At 43.3% G+C, this 18,352-nt stretch overlaps 1 protein-coding gene across 4 annotated transcripts in view; it reads right to left on the reverse strand.

Moving 5' to 3' along the window:
* Positions 1-18,352, reverse strand: part of CASZ1 (castor zinc finger 1) — a 267,041-nt gene that overhangs the window by 238,990 nt on the left and 9,699 nt on the right. The gene's annotated exons all lie outside the window — the stretch shown is intronic.

The raw sequence follows: 18,352 nt of genomic DNA on the forward strand, positions 1-18,352 counted from the left end.
TTACTACCTTCCTCTTCTGAAGACCTGCGGCTGCTCTTTTTGGAACTTTTATAAGCAGTCGCTGTAATTCTTTCTTTCTTCCTCCCCCTCTCCTAACTCTCTTCGCCTTTGAAAAGGTTGCTGCTGTAAGATTTACAAAAGGGAGGGATGCATTTCCATCTCATTGAAAAAATGTTTATAAAGCACTTCTACAAAAGTCGTCCCATGCAACGCTCTTTAATTCACACAGCCCTTTTGTAAGGTAGGACAAAAAAAATTTTTAAATTTCTTTTTGTTACATTGTGTTTGCCACAAAGCTGACGAGATAAGGTACAGGGAGAGGTAAAATTATCACCCTCTCACTTCCATTCATTTTCCCAACCACTCTGTAAATTAGGATAGGCTGAAACGGACTTCTAGCCCTTCAAGGCACTGGTCAAAACAAAGTCTTTTAAATCTTAATCCAGTATTATAACCATCTTGGCTTTAAATAACAAGCACAGGTTTTCTCCATCTTTACCTTATACAACTAACCTATCACAGTTAGGTTCAGACTGATGGGGAACAGAGGCTCCAAATTTGAGTCTAGGGAATGTTGGAGCAGAATCATAGAATAAAAGTGTCAGAAGGCACCTTCTAAGTAGGGACATTGTACACATTCTAAACTCCTACAAGAGATTTATTCTTCACTGAGACAAAATAATTCTTCTTCTTCTTCTTCTTCTTCTTCTTCTTCTTCTTCTTCTTCTTCTCTTCTTCTTCTTCTTCTTCTTCTTCTTCTTCTTCTTCTTCTTCTTCTTCCCTCTCCTTCTCCTTCTTCTTCTCCTCCTCCTCCTCCTCTTTCTTCTTCTCCTCCTTCTTCTTCTCCTCCTTCTTCTCCTCCTCCTCCTCCTCCACGTTGGCGATCATGTTGGCCATCCTAGTTTTATCCACAGCCACACAAAAAGTGTTGCCGAGTTTTGTCCACACCGGACAAAACGAAGCCATGAAGTTCTTCTTCTGCCTGGACTTCGTTTGCCTTCAATCTTTCCCTGAAGTGTGCGTCATACGCATTCACAGGTCTGAAATATTGCAACTTTAGGTTTTTAATGGGTTTTGATGATTTCCCTCAGCTTTCCCAGGCGGCTGACCCCCTCCTCCTTTCTGATTTTGTCAACCCAGCTTATACGTCACAGCCGCCTGTAAAATCCACATTTCAGATGCTTCTTAGCCTCTTCATAAAATTTCTGTCGTACTGAAAGCAGCAGGTGGCTCAAGGCAGCCCTCAGCTTACAATCTTTGGTTTAGTAACTGAAGTTACAACGCCACTGAAAAAAAGTGACTTACGACCATTTTTCACACTTACAACCGTTGCAGGATCCCCATGGGTCATGGACGCTTGGCAAATTGTCTCTATTTATTGCACTGCCTGGGATCATCACGGGACCAACTCTGGCATCTTTCTGATGAGTAAAACTAATGAGAAAACCAGGTTCACTTTACAACTGGGTTACTAATTTAACAATTGCAGTTATTCGCTTAACGATTGGGCCAAGAAAGGTTGTAAAACAGAAGGGGGGGGAATCTCACTTAACAACGGTCTCATTTAGCAACAGGAATTTTGGACTCGATTGTGGTTGTAAGTCAAGGACCACCTGTACAAAGTCAGACTATTTGAAAGAGCCAGTTTCGACTCACTGGTCAATCTCTTTCTCTTGGCCAAATCTGTACTGAAAGTTTCTGCCAGTCATTTAAACTTCTCAAAAATAAATTAATAAACAAACAAACAAATAAATCAGTAAATAAATGACTTCTTTAAAAAGAAAAAAAAGCAGGATATGAATCAGGAATGTCCTTACATTGACAACTTTAAAACCTGTGGACTTCAACTCCCAGAATTCCACAGCTGGCTGTGGCTCTGACGTCTACAAGCCTTCAAGATGCTGACCTGATTTAACAGATAACAGATAATCAGAGTTGGAAGGGACCTTGTAGGTCATCTAGGCCAACCCCCTGCCCAAGCAAGGAGACAGATGGCAGTCCAATCTCTTCTTCAAAGCCTCAAGTGATGGCGCTCCTAAAACTTCTGAGGGCAAGCTGATCTAAATCCAAAGAACTTTTATTTATTTTATTTTATTTTATTTATTTGTCAAAAGCTTACAATATAACAGAAACAAGAATAAACGTAAGTTCAAATACAAGAAATAGGAACTAATAATTGGGGACAATAGGACAGGGACGGTAGGCACGATGGTGCGCTTATGCACAAATTGGGCTTGTTGGCAAAGCAAAATGCAGCATCGTGTTTGAAACTGGGCCCGCCCCGGTTTACTTGGGGCTTCCCTTTTGGATGTGAAATGTTGCATGTGAATTTGTGTGTGTGTGTGTGTGTGTGTGTGTGTGTGTAAGGCAAAAAAAAAAAAAAAAAAAAGGAAGAAGAGGGCAGGGCTATCCCTGGGCAGATGTTTGCTTTGAGTCTTTGCGCCTGCCAGGCAGGTGCTTGCTGGAGAAGAGACAAATAGCTGACAGTATCAGCAGCTAGGTTAGCCCTGGGTTGCATGCGTGTGTCGATGTATATATAGTTGCTAGGAGTGTTTATGACTGAGAATAAAGAAGGGGGGGGAACCTTTCCCGTTATGTGTTTTCTTGGGGCATCATGCAAATTTTAGAACCAAACCAAACATTCTCCCAGGCAAACCCTAGATACGGTTTGGGGGAGAGAGAGAGAGAAAGGAAAAGAAAACTGAGTTATAATGACTGAGTTTATAATAATTATAAAGTGATAATGTCTTTTGGAATTAGGCCTTGGAGTGAAAGTGCTTTTATTTTGTTCCAATCAAACAGATCCAGGCTCTATGCACTAGATCAGTGGCCCCCAATTTTGGGGGCACCAGAACCCGGTTCCATGGAGAGAGGTTTTCCCATGGACCGAAGGGGGTATGGTTTCGAGTGCTGCCTGCATCCCACAGATGGGCCTTCACTTGTTTGCGCAGCCTGCTTTCTGGCATGCTTTGGCCCGGTGCCAGTTCACAGACCAGGGGTTGGGCACTCCTGTGCCAGATTCTGTTCATTGAGCCACGGTGGCGCAGTGGTTAGAGTGCAGTACTGCAGGCTACTTCTGCTGACTGCTGGCTGCCTGCAATTTGGCAGTTTGATTCTCACCAGGCTCAACGTTGACTCAGCCTTCCAACTTTCCAAGGTCAGTAAAATGAGGACCCAGATTGTTGGGGGCAATAGACTATGTAAAACATTTAGAGAGGGCTGGAAAGCACTGTGAAGCGGTATACAGGTACTATTGCTTGCTTGCTTTCTTCCTTCCCTCCCTTCTTCCTTCCTTCCTTCCTTCCTTCCTCCCTCCCTCCCTCCCTCCTTCCTTCCTTCCCTCCCTTCTTCCTTCCTCTTCCCTTCCTTCCCAGTGGTTATAATGTGGTATTGCAGGCTAACTCTGCCGACTGCCAGCAGTTTGATCCTAACCACCTCAAAGTTGACTCAGCCTTCCATCCTTCCAAGGCGGATCAAATGAGGACCCAGATTGTTTGAGGGGCAAGAGGCTGACTCTGTAAACCGCTTAGAGAGGGCTGGGAAGTACCGTGAAGCGGTAGTATATAAGTCTAAGGACTATTGCTATGTGCAGAAACATACTCGGAGGATATGGCGACAGCTCCAACGTTCTTTTTTTTTTTTTAATAAAAAAGGGTATGTAAAGGTATTTTACATGGGCAACAAAAGTCTGTGAAAATAGGGAAGGACCAAAAAAAAATCATCATGCAAATTCCCCCTCCTGCATGTAAAACTAATAGAGACAAGTGACAGACTAGTTCTGCAGATTTTCCCAGTTTTAAAATTGCAGTGACTTTTGAAACACCCCCCCAAAAAAGAACTTGCATCTAAAAAGCAGGGTCTCTCGGATCCCCTCTCACCCACCCACCCAAAAGGAACAGATTCTTCCTTTTTCCTAAAGAGGACAAATATTTTCCTTTGTCTGTTACACCTGCTCTTTGTTGGATTTCAAAGCAGATTTTTGGGGGATACAGGGTGCCCAAAAGGACTTTCCCAAAATACTTAATAGGTAATTTAACATCACTGCAGGTCAAGGTTTTTTTTTTTCCTGGTACAGAACATTCACCGCTTCCAATGGAAGGAGCAAGTACTAAGGATGGAGAAACGGTTGCAGGAGAAGTAGGCAAAGTATTCGGAGTTTTTGCACACACAATCACACACATTCACGCATCGCTGCCAAGATGTAGCTTAGCGAAATCGAAGTACGGATTGTCCTCAACTTACAACCCTCACTAAGCCCAACGTTTCCGTTACTAAGTGAGTTTGCTTCATTTTGCGATCTTTCCTGCCATCGTTAAGTGAACTTAGTAACAGTGGCTGAGTGATCCGGCTTCTTGTCAGAAGGTCGCGTAACTAGAACCGTCATGTCATAAATGTGAGTCGGTTGCCAAGCGTGCTGGATTATTTCCCTCCACTTAAAGGTTGGATCGCTTGTGGATATTGCAACAGAGATCCAAGTGAAGAAATCCTAGCTGAAAAAGACCTTTTGATGAAAAATTTGGGTTTTTTGGCCTACGTTGGTGTCATTCATGCTTATCAGAGATCTCTGCTAGATGGCTCGTTTTTGCTTTGTTTTATTTTAATATATATGTATATGTCTGTAGATTTTGTGAGTCATCGATTTTCCTGAATCACAAATTCAAATGTAATAAAACAAAAAGTGTTTTGTAAAGAAAAAAGAAATAGGTCTACGAGAGCTTCGCCGGGCGTTCCCAAAAGTTACACTATGTAAAAATCATGCAATTAAAACTATAAGAGAGGGAGGATGATGGAGGGGGAAAAAAAAAAGGCAGAAGGGAACCTGTTGCTTCATTTTTTTTTTATTTTAATGAGCAGCTTATTGTAAGAGTTTAAAAATGGGAGAGCACAAGTGACTAAAGCTACACCGTAAACAAGTTTTTCTAATACATTCCGCCTGTTTACACCTCCAAAACCAGCAAGGTCAGATGGAATTTGAAAGGGATGTATTGCTACACGAATCAGGAAACAGCCAATATTCAATAGGCAAATACTTCTCTTGGTTTCGGTCGTGTATGTCGGAATCTCATTCTGCTTTCTTTCTTTCTTTCTTTCTTTCTCTCTCTCTCTCTCTCTCTCTCTCTCTCTCTCTCTCTCTTTCTTTCCTTTTCTTTTCTTTTTCCCTGGCTTTGGTAGGAGATCATCCAAGCACCCGGAGCCAAATCCAAACCTGTTCCTTGCAAAGTGCCAATCCAAACACAGAGGAATACTTCGAGTCCCCTGGTCACTTTGCCTTAGAACTGTCTGTACTAGAGATGGGGAAATCTGTTGCAGAGCTGTTCCTAGTCCCCCTCGCCATGGGGCAGACCGTTGGAGCTGCCAAGCCCTGCGATTTGTCAATATCTGGAGGGCCACAGATTATCTGCTTTCAACCCTTAAGTCCAGAGAGGTCTTCCCTCTTGGCTGCCATCTGATTCCTCGCTTGCAACGGAAGCTTGTTCAGACAAAGTTGGAACACAGAAAGCCACCTAACATCCGGATTGGTGTTTTGCATGTTTCAATCCGTTTTCCCACCCTATCCTATATGGCAGTGAGGGCGAACCTTTTTGTTGCGGTGTGCCAAAAGCGTGCGTGCGTGCCTGTACCTACAATGCAATGTGCCCCCCCCTGCGCATGCAACACCCCCGCCCTGCCCCCTTACCTGCACTGTGCATGGAAGCACCTCCCAGCTGATTTTCAGCACATTTGAGGCCGTTTTGGGAGGCTGAAAACAGGCCCGTTTCAGCACTTCGAGTATTTCCGGAAGGCCCGTTTTTCGGCCTCCCGAGGCTGCAGAGGCTTCCCTCAAGCCTCAGGGAGGCTGAAAAAGGCCACAAACGGGCCGAAAATCAGCTGGGAGGTGTGCGCGTGCGCAGTGCAAGTAAGTTTGGCTGGGGCTCATGTGCCTGCACAAATGGCTCTGCATGTCACCTGTGGCACCCGTGCCATAGGTTCACCAAGACGGCTATAGGGCACAACTTTAGAGGAAGGCAGGAAATCGGTTCATGGGACTTCTTAAAAATAAATAAATCTAACCGATGCGAGCTAAAACAAACCGAGATTAAGCAGTTGTAGGAACCATAGAAAAATGATCCAGGAGAGACAGGGAAATTACAAAACATGCTCCTTTGCGATGTTTTGTCATTCAGAACTTAGTGCTTCCCAGATGTACTGCTATTACAGCGCCCAGAATTCTTAGTCCAAATACTGAGTGGGCATTATGGAAATTATAATCCCACCAACACGTCTGGTTGGATGAAACCGCTTTGGTTGAAGAGGACTGATGGAGCAATGAATGAATATCCCTTTTGGAAAGAAAAACCAGAGACAGCATTGTGATCGCCCAGCCTCAGAGAGAAATGCATCAAACAGTTGTGAGAATTCAATACATCTAAAAAAGAGAAGAATTTGGGGAGGGGGATGTGAGAGCTGTTTCCCAATATCTGAGGGGCTGCCCCAAAGAAGAGGGGGTTCACCTATTCTCCAAAGATCCAGAAGGCGGGGCAAGAAGCGACAGATGGAAACTAATCAAGGAGAAAAGCAACCTGAACGAAGGAGGAATTTCCTGCCCAAGCAGGGGTTTGGACTAGAGGATCTCTAAGGTCCTTTCCAACTCTGTCATCCTGTATTTCTGACAGTGAGAATGATTAAAACCAAGGACAGGTTCTTTTTCCCCCTCTTTTACGAAAAGGTTGATTAACCCACCACGTAACCAGGCAGTTGGGCAGGCTATAATAAAGAGATTTTGAAGATAGGAAAGAAAGCAGTGGGTGGTTTGGGCCTTACTGCACCCAGCACATATAATTAATACTACGCTGAATACAAATATTAATCATTAACTCTATGGAGAGCACATTTATAATTCTCGGATTGTTTATTGTAGAGACATCCTGTAAGGGCAGCCACCTTAAAAAAAAAAAAAAAGATTTGTGATCATAGGAGCTTGTGACAGACAAAAATTCAACAGGTGCCATGTTTCATTGTCGGTGCATTCCAGGAGAATAAGGACAGAACAAGTTTCCAAGATTAGTGCACCGATTCCTTCTTTCGGTGCTTTGGATTCAAGACAGCACAGCAGCTAGTACTTTGGAGGTTGGCCGTGAATTCAAGGATAAACAAATGGGCACCTCGTTCTCCCCGGAAAGGAATTATGAGTGCACGGTTCAAAGAGACCATTGGCTGCTCTTGATTTTTAAAAAGGCAGTTGTGCATGAATGGAACCTAATTAGACATCTAGGTACCACCTACAATACTTAGACAAACAAACAAGAGCACAGAACAGAGTTGGGAGGCCCCTTGGAGGTCTTCTAGTCGAACCCCCCATTTTTTCCAAGCAGGAGACCGACCCTACACCATTCTCTTCTTAAAAACCTCCATTGTTGGGATCACCTACAATTTCCAGAAGCAAGTTGTTCCACCGATCGATTCTCCTTGCTGTCAGGGAATTTCTCCTTCTTTCTAGGTTGGTCCTCTCCTTCCTCGGAAAACTCTGTGTCCCAGATGAAAATATATGTGGGTCAGCAAGGTATGGTCCAAAACTTCAAGATTGACAACCCCCACTGGTTCAACAGAAGTGAGTGTGACACACATAGGAACCACGTTCACCTGGACTGTTTTGGACCCTACCTGGTGGAGACCCCCGTGAAAAGGTCTCAACAGGCCAGGTGTGATGAACCAATAGAATAAGGGGAGACAGACATGCTGCACGCAAATATATTTATATATTTCCGATATATTACACATCCCTCAAATGGAAAGAATTCACAGCTTTAGTATGCTGGTCTGAACAATTTTTTCCCCCCCCTCAGGTGGCTTTCCATCAACCTTCATTTCAAAAACAGTGTATTCTATGTGTTATCAGAAACTGGAAAAGACAGCTAATCCCCACCTATATTCTACCCCACTTACAAGTGCCCGTGGGAGTGGGGTGGAGGTTTGAGCAGATAATGACAAAATGCTAGATTGTTCTAATCCAGGAAGGCAGTTTTTTTATGCCTATGGGGCGAAAAGGTCATGATGCTAACTTTAGAAAGTGGGAGTGCTAATAGACACCCTACATAAAGCCAAAGGATTCCAACTATTCTGACAATCTTATTTATTTATTTATTTATTTATAATAAAGTAGCCAAAGACCAAAATAGCAAAAAAATAAACAGAACCATAGCATATGCATGCACTAAGACGCATGGCGTGAAATGTAACCCAAAGTCAGAAAGTTTCCAAGAGCAGCAATAAAGCAGTTTTATTTCTTCCTTTAAAAATTTGCCCCGTGTGTGTCCCAGATTTTAATACTTGCATTGGCCACCGGTCTCATATGAAACACTTTCAAAAAATATGAACCCAAGAACCTCAAAAGCGCTGAATGCCATTTTAAAGCATCAGCAAAAACATTATCTGTGGATAATAATACACGAGAGATTTGCAATTTGATGTTCGTTGAATAAGCCAACGTTTCAAACCTGCTGCTCTTTAAATGCATGAGGACTAGTAACTTAGCTCTTTGAAACAAACAGGGAGATTATCATTTCAAGATTTTCAGGTTTAAGCTATAAAAAGGAGCCTCCCTGTATAAATAAGTCACAAGTTGAATGATGAAATTGGCAGAGTTGGCAAATCTTGGGTGAGAAAAAAATGAGTCAGCGTGAACAAGGGTATTGGAAATTGACTCAGTTTGGCTGGATGGAATGGACCCCACACCCTGCTTCTGGGGAGAAGTTCTTGAAGTTTTGGAGAGGTTCTGCTCTCCATAATCAAATCCAAGAAAATTATTTTCAATAAACCTGCACGTAATCTTTTTTTTTTTTTTTTAATCTCCTTTGGACTCTCATACACCTGAGCTGCAGAAGTCAGCAGGATGACTAGATGGCAGCAGGGAGTCGTGGTTTTCAGTATCCTTTTGCTGCCATCCATTGATTACGCCGATTTTTGTAAGGCAGACTGTAAAGCAGGGGTCTTCAAACTTGACAGCTTTGTGACTTGTGAACTTCAACTCCCAGGATTCCTCCTCCAGTCATGGTAGCTCAGGAATTCTGGGAGTTGAAGTCCACAAGTCTTAAAGTTGCCAAGTCTGAAGACCCTTGGATTAGATAGATAGGTAGGTAGGTAGGTAGGTAGACGGGTAGATAGTAGATAGGTGGATGGTAGATAGGTAGATGATAGATAGATAGATAGATAGATAGATAGATAGATAGATAGATAGATAGATAGATAGATAGATGGTAGATAGGTGGATGGTAGATAGGTGGATAGTAGATAGATAGATAGATAGATAGATAGATAGATAGATAGATAGGTGGATGGTAGATAGGTAGATGATAGATAGATAGATAGATAGATAGATAGATAGATAGATAGATAGATAGATAGATAGATGGTAGATAGGTAGATGATAGATAGATAAAGATAGAAGATAGACCAGGGGTCTTCAAACTTGGCAGCTTTAAGACCTGTGGACTTCCACTCCCAGGATTCCTTCTCTAGTCATGTTAGCTCAGGGATTCTGGGAGTTGAAGTCCACAAGTCTCAAATTTGCCAAGTTTGAAGAGCCTTGCTGTAAACCCTTAATAAAACAACAACATGCAACTTTATGGTTCTTTGGATTCAGTCCCCTCCCTGAATGTTACCTATTTGGACATTAAGTTGGTATCAGACATACCAGGGGAGACCAGATCAGGATACTGACTCTATAAGGAACCCCATTTCTCAGGAAAACATATGCAAGCCATGCTGTTCAGTTGCCCGTTATCCTACAGCCCTGTGCTGCATCATCTCTTCAAATGTCCACGTGAAGTTTGTTTGTTTGTTTGTTTTTTCATTTTTTCTGACAGCCAGCCCAGCCTCTGGAGGGCTTAGGAATTTTAATACTTTGAAAAGCACACCATACAACGACAAGGACTTAATTCACACCGAAACAACAGCACGAGCAATACAGGAGCAGGGTAATGCATCGATGCTTAAGTGGGTGTCGTTGATGCTTTTTCTGCAGAAAGGTAGCCAAAAATGTACTGCCCAACGCTTTTCCAAGTTCTCGTAAAGATGAATCACATATTTAGAATCCAGGCAACAGCACAAATGTACTGCTGCGACCCATTCTGGACACCATCACTAATAATGTACTTTAAAATAGGTGTCCCCAACTCCTGGTCCGTGGACTGGCACCGGGCCATGGCATGCTAGAAACTGGGCCGCGCAAACAAGCAAAGCCCCCTCCTTGAGATTTAGCCACGCTCCTTCTGCTCCAAGGTAAATCCTCTCTCCACAAAACCAGTCCCTGGTGCCAAAGGTTGCTGCTTTAAAAGACCATTAAAGTGTTGCAGAGATTTTAACAAAGACTTCCTGAAGTCACACTTGGATCCCGATGGGTTTCCTGGAGGTGCACTTTTCCAACCCTGGTCTTCTTCCCACCTAACTCTACAGTCCCCAATTCAAAGAGCAATCTGTTCCAACCCAGCTTCGAGATCAGCCTAGGTTGCTTAGAGGCTGGAAGGCAAATCTCATTTGACACGGGTCTCGGTTGCATGACGGACGCCCCAGCAGCCTCACATTTTAACACTTCTGTGGGCAATGCCACGGTATACAGGCCGGGAGAAGAGGGGAAGATCTTTCCATACTTGGTTCACCAACTTGTTTGTCTTATTTGTCTGTTGCTGCTGCTGCCGCACGGCCTCTTCCAATTTATGCATGCATTTTAAGGTGGGGAAATTTTGCAGGTATCGCTGAATTGCAACACCCAATAAATGTTGTGATGACTAACGCAAAGTTAACCAAGAAAACCTTACTGCTCAGCAAGGCTCTGATACCCGGCTCCTCTGATTCCACCCCAATGAAGTCTCTACACTTCAACTGGCTCTCTTGGGCAGGGCATCAAGAGATGCCCCCCCTCCAACTCCCTCCAGTTCCATTTGTTTAGTCATTGATTTGAAATATTTTATAGTCCATCCGCTATTTAGGGGACCACGCGGTGAATTACAATCCATGGGTGGGCGGGGGGAAAGCCAGCTAAAAGGTACAAGCCAAGTTGATTTATTAATTAAAATAATTTAAAGTACACAACCATTAACAGGTAGCGCTGACAGAGAGGCCCTTAAGGGATGAGTTTATAAAGTTCCATCTTGTGGAACCGAACTTGAAGGAATGACTCAGAACAGTAGTGAGAAGGAGACACGTGTGCCTCTGGCCAACCCTTGCTTGGTGTAGTAACACTACACCTCCCACAAGGCTCTGAATGTCACTTTATACCCATGGAGGGAGGGAGAGAGAGAGAGCACTGCAGTTATGGTTTTGTTAAGAAAGGGCAGCAGCGGAGGTAGGCGCTACCTCCCAGCTCCCGCACGCTGCCAGACTTCAGTTGAAAAGGAAGAATTGCATCAAACAAGGATCAAAGGCGGGCCGAGCCAGACTGTGGGCTCCAGGATTAGGTGCCTGGAAAGCCATCAGAGGAAGCCAGCCTGGGAAGACAATGGCAAGGGATTTAGTTCCTGATCCCTCTTGTCTGAAGGGAAAATATACCCACATACAGCTGCCCCCAAATGCAGTTGCAAACCTCAGGTGTGCAGGTGGACAGGTATGGGCACACCAAGGGCTGTGGCAGGAAGGAAGAGAAAGGATGGGGAGGTGTGAGGGGATAGGAGGTGTAGAAAGGCACAGAAAAGCAGCAGAAATGGAACAAACTGGTTTCCTCAGATTAAGGCCGAATGGATTGAGCACATCAATCTCCTAAACCACTTTAAGACCTGTGGACTTAACTTCAACTGGGAATTGAAGTCCACAAGTCTTAAAGTTGCCAAGTTTGGAGACCTCTGTCCTAAACGCTGGTCCGACTTTATGTGGCATTCTTCTGCCATTAATCTCTACGTTACGGAGATGCTTGCAGAACTACGCCCCTCTGAAGATAGATGGGCAGTGGTCCTTTTCCAGTCCAGAACATACCAGACTGTATATTGCGGTCCCAAAGGTTTTTCAAAACTCTTTTCCATTTTATCATGCCATAAAACCTCACTTTGTCTAGTTCAGGGGTCCCCAAACTTGGCAACTTTAAGACTTGTGGACTTCAACTCCCAGAATAGCTGGCTGGGGAATTCTGGGAGTCAGAGCCCACCCATCTTAAAGCCTGCTGGCTGGGGAATTCTGGGAGTTGAAGTCCACAAGTCTTAAAGTTGCCAAGTTTGGAGACCCCTGAACTAGAGATACCTGGGATCGGGAGTCTCAATGGATCCTTTGGGACTGGATCGAACCAACAAGCTGCCCAGAGTTGCTAGACAATATACAGGAAGTCCTTGACTTGCAACAGTTCATTTAGTGACTATTCAAAGTTATAATGGCACTGAAAAAAAGGTGACTTAGCACCGTTTTTCAAAGTTACAACCGTTGCAGCATCCCGTGTGGTCCCATGATCAAAAATCCAGACGCTTGGCAAAGTGGTTCATAGATATGACGGCTGCAGTGTCCTGGGGAGCGGTTCACGTGATCCCTTTTTGTGACCAGCAACAGTCATTGGGGAAGCCAGATTCACTTAAGAACCGTTTGACTAACTTAATTCCCAGGATTCACTTTAACAACCGCGGCAAGAAAAGCCGTAAAATGGGGCAGCTCACCTAACAAATATCTCACTCAGCAACATAAACTCAAGTGTGGCCGTAACGCGAGGACTCCCTGATCCAGGGTTGAAGAGTATAATACACACACCCCTCTCCACTTTGACAAAGTGCTTCTTGGGAGGGGAAAAACATCCAGTTGAAAAGTCAAGAAAGGGCTGAGAATTTGGACAGCCTAGGTTGAATGCGATATCGGGGTTTTTTTTCTCACTTCAGTTGTATTGAGTGAGAAGGATGTGCATTTGTGATTTATTTTTTATAAGTTATCATGTACACCGAAGATGGCATTTAATATCAGGGTGCAGTGACAATAAACTAAACTAAACTTCAAGTCGGGAGGTGAAACTGGGAAGATGTGCAGCTGAGACTAAGAAAAAATTTTTTTTTGCTATCTCCCAGGTAAAAGGCATCAAAGGCGAAGGAGGGTGGAGAAGGTGTAGGCCACAAACTGGATCCAGGAAATGAATGAGGTGGCAGAAGATTGCCTGCACATAGGCACCTCGGCTCTGAGGCTTGGCAGTCAAAGACTTCAGGGCCGCATGCGTAATCCACCCGTTTCCGTTTACTATTTGATGTAATTATAGTTCTTGATGGAAATCCATCTAAAGTGTTGTTTTTTTTTTTTACTTATACACACTTTTCAAACCACTTTGGTACCCAACTGTGCCGTTCTGTCCCAGGCACAGCAATAATTACATGGACTTCTCCGCTTTTCTTTATCCCGAGCTCGCTTTCTCAATTCCATTTTGGAGAGGGGTACAGAAATAGCCTCCCCTGCCATCCTATCAGCCAAATAACCAGAACTTTTCTCCTTTAGGATCAAAAATGCCTACCTAATGTGGCTAAATTACCCTCAAAAGGTGTTGTAACTAAAACCAGAATCAGCCATGACATTCCCCAGAGTTATCAAAATGAACTTACTCAGTGGAGCCACAAATTGTTCATAATTTTAAACTATTTCTTGTTCCCCCATTCTTTGCTGGACAGCTTTGTTGATGGCTCCTGTTCAATCTCACATTATAGCTTTATCCTAACTTGTGCCCGCCGTAACCAAGCCTCTCTAAAATACTTTTCCTTCTTAGCACCATACGTGTTTTCATTTCCATGCTATTTCTCACAGGCCCTACCCACAGCCAATGGATTTCTACCTGGGGGCTCAGCAGCCCTTAATTTATGCCCTTTCATAGCTGCTTCTTCAAAAGAGAAGAAAAGGCAGCAGCATAAATGAAAAGTCCAATTTCTTTACATTTGCATTGTAAAGCCATCGCTCAACTTCCCCGAAATAAATTTTACTATTTTATTAGAGCAAACAAAATGGTAATAAAACACTAATACAGCGCCTTGTATCCAGGGGAAGGGCTAAAATTAACATAGCCTGTGCTGTGTTTGCTATTACATTCAATTACCTTTTTACTTAAGATTTACATTCTCATCTCCCTTAATCTCCACATTGGTGGTTTCAAAATCACTCTCCTCAAATCAGGGCTAGTGTTCGCTCGGGACCAGCTATTATGAAAGATAGCTTGGCTCCAAGCGCTGAACTGCTTTTTCCTCCCAGAGCCATCCCCCTCAATAAATGCGCTGCTAATCCGACCAGCTTTGAACCAAAATGATAGATTTTCATGAAATCGTAGTTACAGCAGGAATCAAGGCTGGTGTTGCTGAAAGATAACCATGGTTAGCACTGCAAACGCCACCCGCAGAAACAAGGTCTCAACCAAGGCTTCTTGTCACACAGCTTAGAGTATGCGCACATGGAAGTGCACACACACACAAAAAAAAACTTTAACCTCAAACTGTCTACCGTGGACCTCACTCCATTCCTAAGAGGTCTGTAAGGAGGTATGCATAAGCGCACCAGTGGGCCTACTGCCCCTATCCTACTGTTCCCATTTATTTGTACTCATTTATCACGTAATATACTTATACCCATTGATACTTATACGTTTATATGTTATGTTCATGCTTATACTTGTTCTCTCATACATGCTTGACGAAATAAACTAACTAAAAATAAAATAGACAAATCAACTGTGTTAAAAACTGCGTTAAAAATTGCTGCCCAAAGGGCAATCCTACAATTTCCTATTTACTCTGAAAATCAGAGGGGCATATTAACCAAGGAGGAGGAGGAGGAGAAGGAGAAGGAGAAGGAGAAGGAGAAGGAGAAGGAGAAGGAGAAGAAGAAGAAGAAGAAGAAGAAGAAGAAGAAGAAGAAGAAGAAGAAGAAGAAGAAGAAGAAGAAGAAGAAGAAGAAGAAGAAGAAGAAAGCAACTGAATCATATGAAAAGTTTATCCTCCGAAATTCCTCACTGCCAGAGTCTGGCTTGGATGCCCTTTTGCTCCCTGGGGTTTCACTGTTTACATGTTTTTGAACTTATTCTCACATCCCTACAGACTAGAAACTTATTTTCTTTTTGAAACGGAAACAGGTTTCCTCAGGATGTTGCATTCTTCATTCAGTGCCAGTATTTGCAAAAGGGGGGATGGGTAGGTGATGCATTCATTTCTCCATCTCTCAAACCCCATACTTTTTCCCAGGCAGGATTGGGCCTTTGCGAAAAGCTACCCTACTTTTCTGCCAGTGTAAGGTGGAAAGGAACGGAAACCGTGGCAGCACGTGGCAAACAGGCAAGCATGCAGGTCCAAGCTCACGTGACGTGGCCCCGTCCGTGTTGGGGCCCTCAGTCTCAAACCACACACACACACACACACACACACCACTTGTGGCCACCCCCTGTAGGAAGATGGTTAGAGGCCACGTCGGTTCGATCCCTTCCCTTCCCCTCGACTGAGCTCAGCCACTGCTCCAACAGGCAGAGGGCAGAACTGGTTCTGCAGGAAAACTTGGGATTTCCAATGTTTTTCAATAAGGCTTGCTTCTATTCCACCCACTGTTTTTAACATTTGTTACCTCTGCTTCGTTTTTGTCACACTGGGGGTTACGTAGTGTCATCTTTGCAGCTTTGTTGACAAACAGTTAGAGGAGGGCGGGGGCCCATCTTCTGGGCAATATATGCACGGGTGCGCACTCATACATGTGTGTGTGTATGCGTGTGTAGAAATTGTGGGTTTAGCTAGAAAGGTAATATCTTTTTGCCACGCCTATGCCCCAAGCTGGCTGTTAATGGCAGCACTCCCTAGCTCAGGCTTCATGGAGGCAATAACACGAATTAGAACAAAAGCCAAGATGACAGATGCAGCGCACAAAGGGAGACAAAAAATGGAACGTGCAGGAGTGAAAGGTTTGCAACATTCCACTATTCTCTCTCCCTCGTTTTCCTCCTCGAGCAATCAAAAGAAACTTTCTTGTCAACTCGTTCCTTGGTTCCTGCGTTCCACCCGCGTCTCCTTACTTCGGCTTACCTTCCCCCACTTACAACAACCTTCCTGCTTCCCCGCCTTTAATAAATAAAAAGAGAGAGAGAGAGAGAAAAGAAAAAGAAAAAAAAACAACCAACCCACAACTTTGAACAGAGGAAAGTAGGTGGGAGTAGACCTATATACTGTATAGCACCACCACCCCGCCCCCAAAAAGTATATATTACCTTTTATTTTACCTGGTCAAGGGGTTTGGGGCAAAGGACAACAGGTGTTACCAGTGAGTGTAAATTCTGACTCACTTGCAACCTTCCCTAGACAGAGGTCTGGGGTAAAAAAAAAAAAAAAAGCACAAGTAATAAGCAAGGAAAAGCATATATATTATCTGGAGCTTGCTTGCTGAGCATTTTTGCACCACCTCTTTTTAAATTCATTTGGAAAACCATATGCCTGTCATTCAAAAGGCCCTTTGAGTGGTTGCATGTAGAAGGCAGCAATTCTGTTTTCCCAGCAGCCAATATTCAGTCTCTTCTAGTCTTTAACCAGCTACCTTAACCTCCTTGGCTTATGCTTCTAAGATGTATTATACTTTTATGATTATCCCTGTGATTGGATGTTCCTTATTTAGTACATCTTTATACGTGTTCTTCCTATCCATCCGTCTTCTGTCCTCACAATACTCCCGGCCGGCCAGTGGCAGGGAGCTCTTGGGCTGTTGTAGACACTTAACCACTTCGGATGGATTTGTGGTACCACAACTCTTAAGTTGTGTTACGATCCGTATTGTTTTTAAATTATAATCATTATACCTTTGTACTTCATCAACCCCTTTGTCTGACTGACCTTTCAAATGTTTTACGGAAGTAAATTATTTTCAAACATGTGTCATAAAGTTTAATCCTTACAGACCTCTAAAACAATAATACTGAACCCTTCTTTTTTTAAAAAAAAAAAACTTAATGGAAGCAATTTTTTGAAAAAAATAATCCTTGTTAGGGTAGAAACAGATAAAATTATAGCAAATGAGAGAGGTGAATTTAAAGCTAGGTTGTTGTATTAGCCAAATCAAGCAGTTTGGCAATACTATGGAAAAAAAAGGCATCTAGTTAAGTGCATGTTTGACGAGAATTTTATTTTATTTTATTCTCTCTCTCTCACTGCAATAGATCATGCCACCTGCTACCCTGACTCCTTTAGTTTTAACAAGACTTAAATGCCTTCAAAGGGCAGCTTAATTTTCTTTTCTTAAAAGAAAAAAAAAAGTGTCAGGCTAATTAAATAAATCCACTGGCCACGTGGCCTGAAATTCATCATGGAAATTAACCTCTTCCAAAAGACCACAGTTCCTGAAATAAGAATGTATGTTTTGGCAAAAGTGACAAAATGAGACACACAGAAACAGAGATACACATACACCCTCTGAATGCCTCAGACATTTTATTCTCTTTCAATTAAATATTCTCTCTCCATGGAAATTCAGGCCAAGGAATTTTTTGTTGCCAAAATGCTTCCAGTACGACAGAGAGACTCCGTGTGTAGGGCATACTTACCCATAATTAAATTAACCACAGTTTACCAAATGACTAATTGTGAATTCACACGACACGCTGAACCATAAATCAACCACATGGGTTGGATTCGCACAATACGCAAGGCTGAAGTCTGGTTGTCAATTTAGCACACAGCAGTCTGCTTAATCTGCTCATCTGGGTGGGCTTCTCCCACACTGCCCTGTCTTGGCAGTCTCTTAAAATTCAAAATCGGAATGTTTTGGGGTTGAACTGATGCATTTTCTAAAACAAATGACGCTGACATTTTAAATGTGCTTGTGTTTAAATACAGACACGGGTGTGATTTTTACCTTGCTACAACACTACACTCTCGGTCCCACATGCCCAGGCCCAAGGCCCACCCCCCACACACAGAGAAATCATCAGCCACCTCTGAAGAGAAAAGAGGGAAAGGTGAAAGGCTTGTGAAAATACATTCGTAGTTGTAATTGGAAGGGAAACAACTGCTTCTGCTAAGAGAGGGATACCTGTATTTCAAAGCCCCGTAGATCTCCCTACGACACAATTTAGACTAGAAGGACACAAGCAAAAATGCTGACAAAGCAAAATAGCTCCAGTTACCTCCAATGAGGTCCTTCAAGGTCACCTGGGACTCCAACCAATAATCCATACCGTGACCTTAACAGTGATGTTATATCAGGTGGGCCAGACAGAGATTGACTCCAACGTGTTAATTTCTGGTCCGTAAATATTGCCAGGATTGGCCCGGTCCTTTGACAAGACAGCCAGCTAACTTTTTGGTTTGTCTGTTTGCTTCCATCTTGGTTTGCAAAACCCTCTCTGGTCTTTGATTCTGACTTCCACGATCACCAGCCTATTTCTGTACAGTACTGTGATCTCTGGAAGTCCAGA

This window comes from Pseudonaja textilis, chromosome 18 (assembly GCF_049901715.1).
Source record: "Pseudonaja textilis isolate UNSWEBS1 chromosome 18, rPseTex1.2, whole genome shotgun sequence".
Lineage (NCBI taxonomy): Eukaryota > Metazoa > Chordata > Lepidosauria > Squamata > Elapidae > Pseudonaja > Pseudonaja textilis.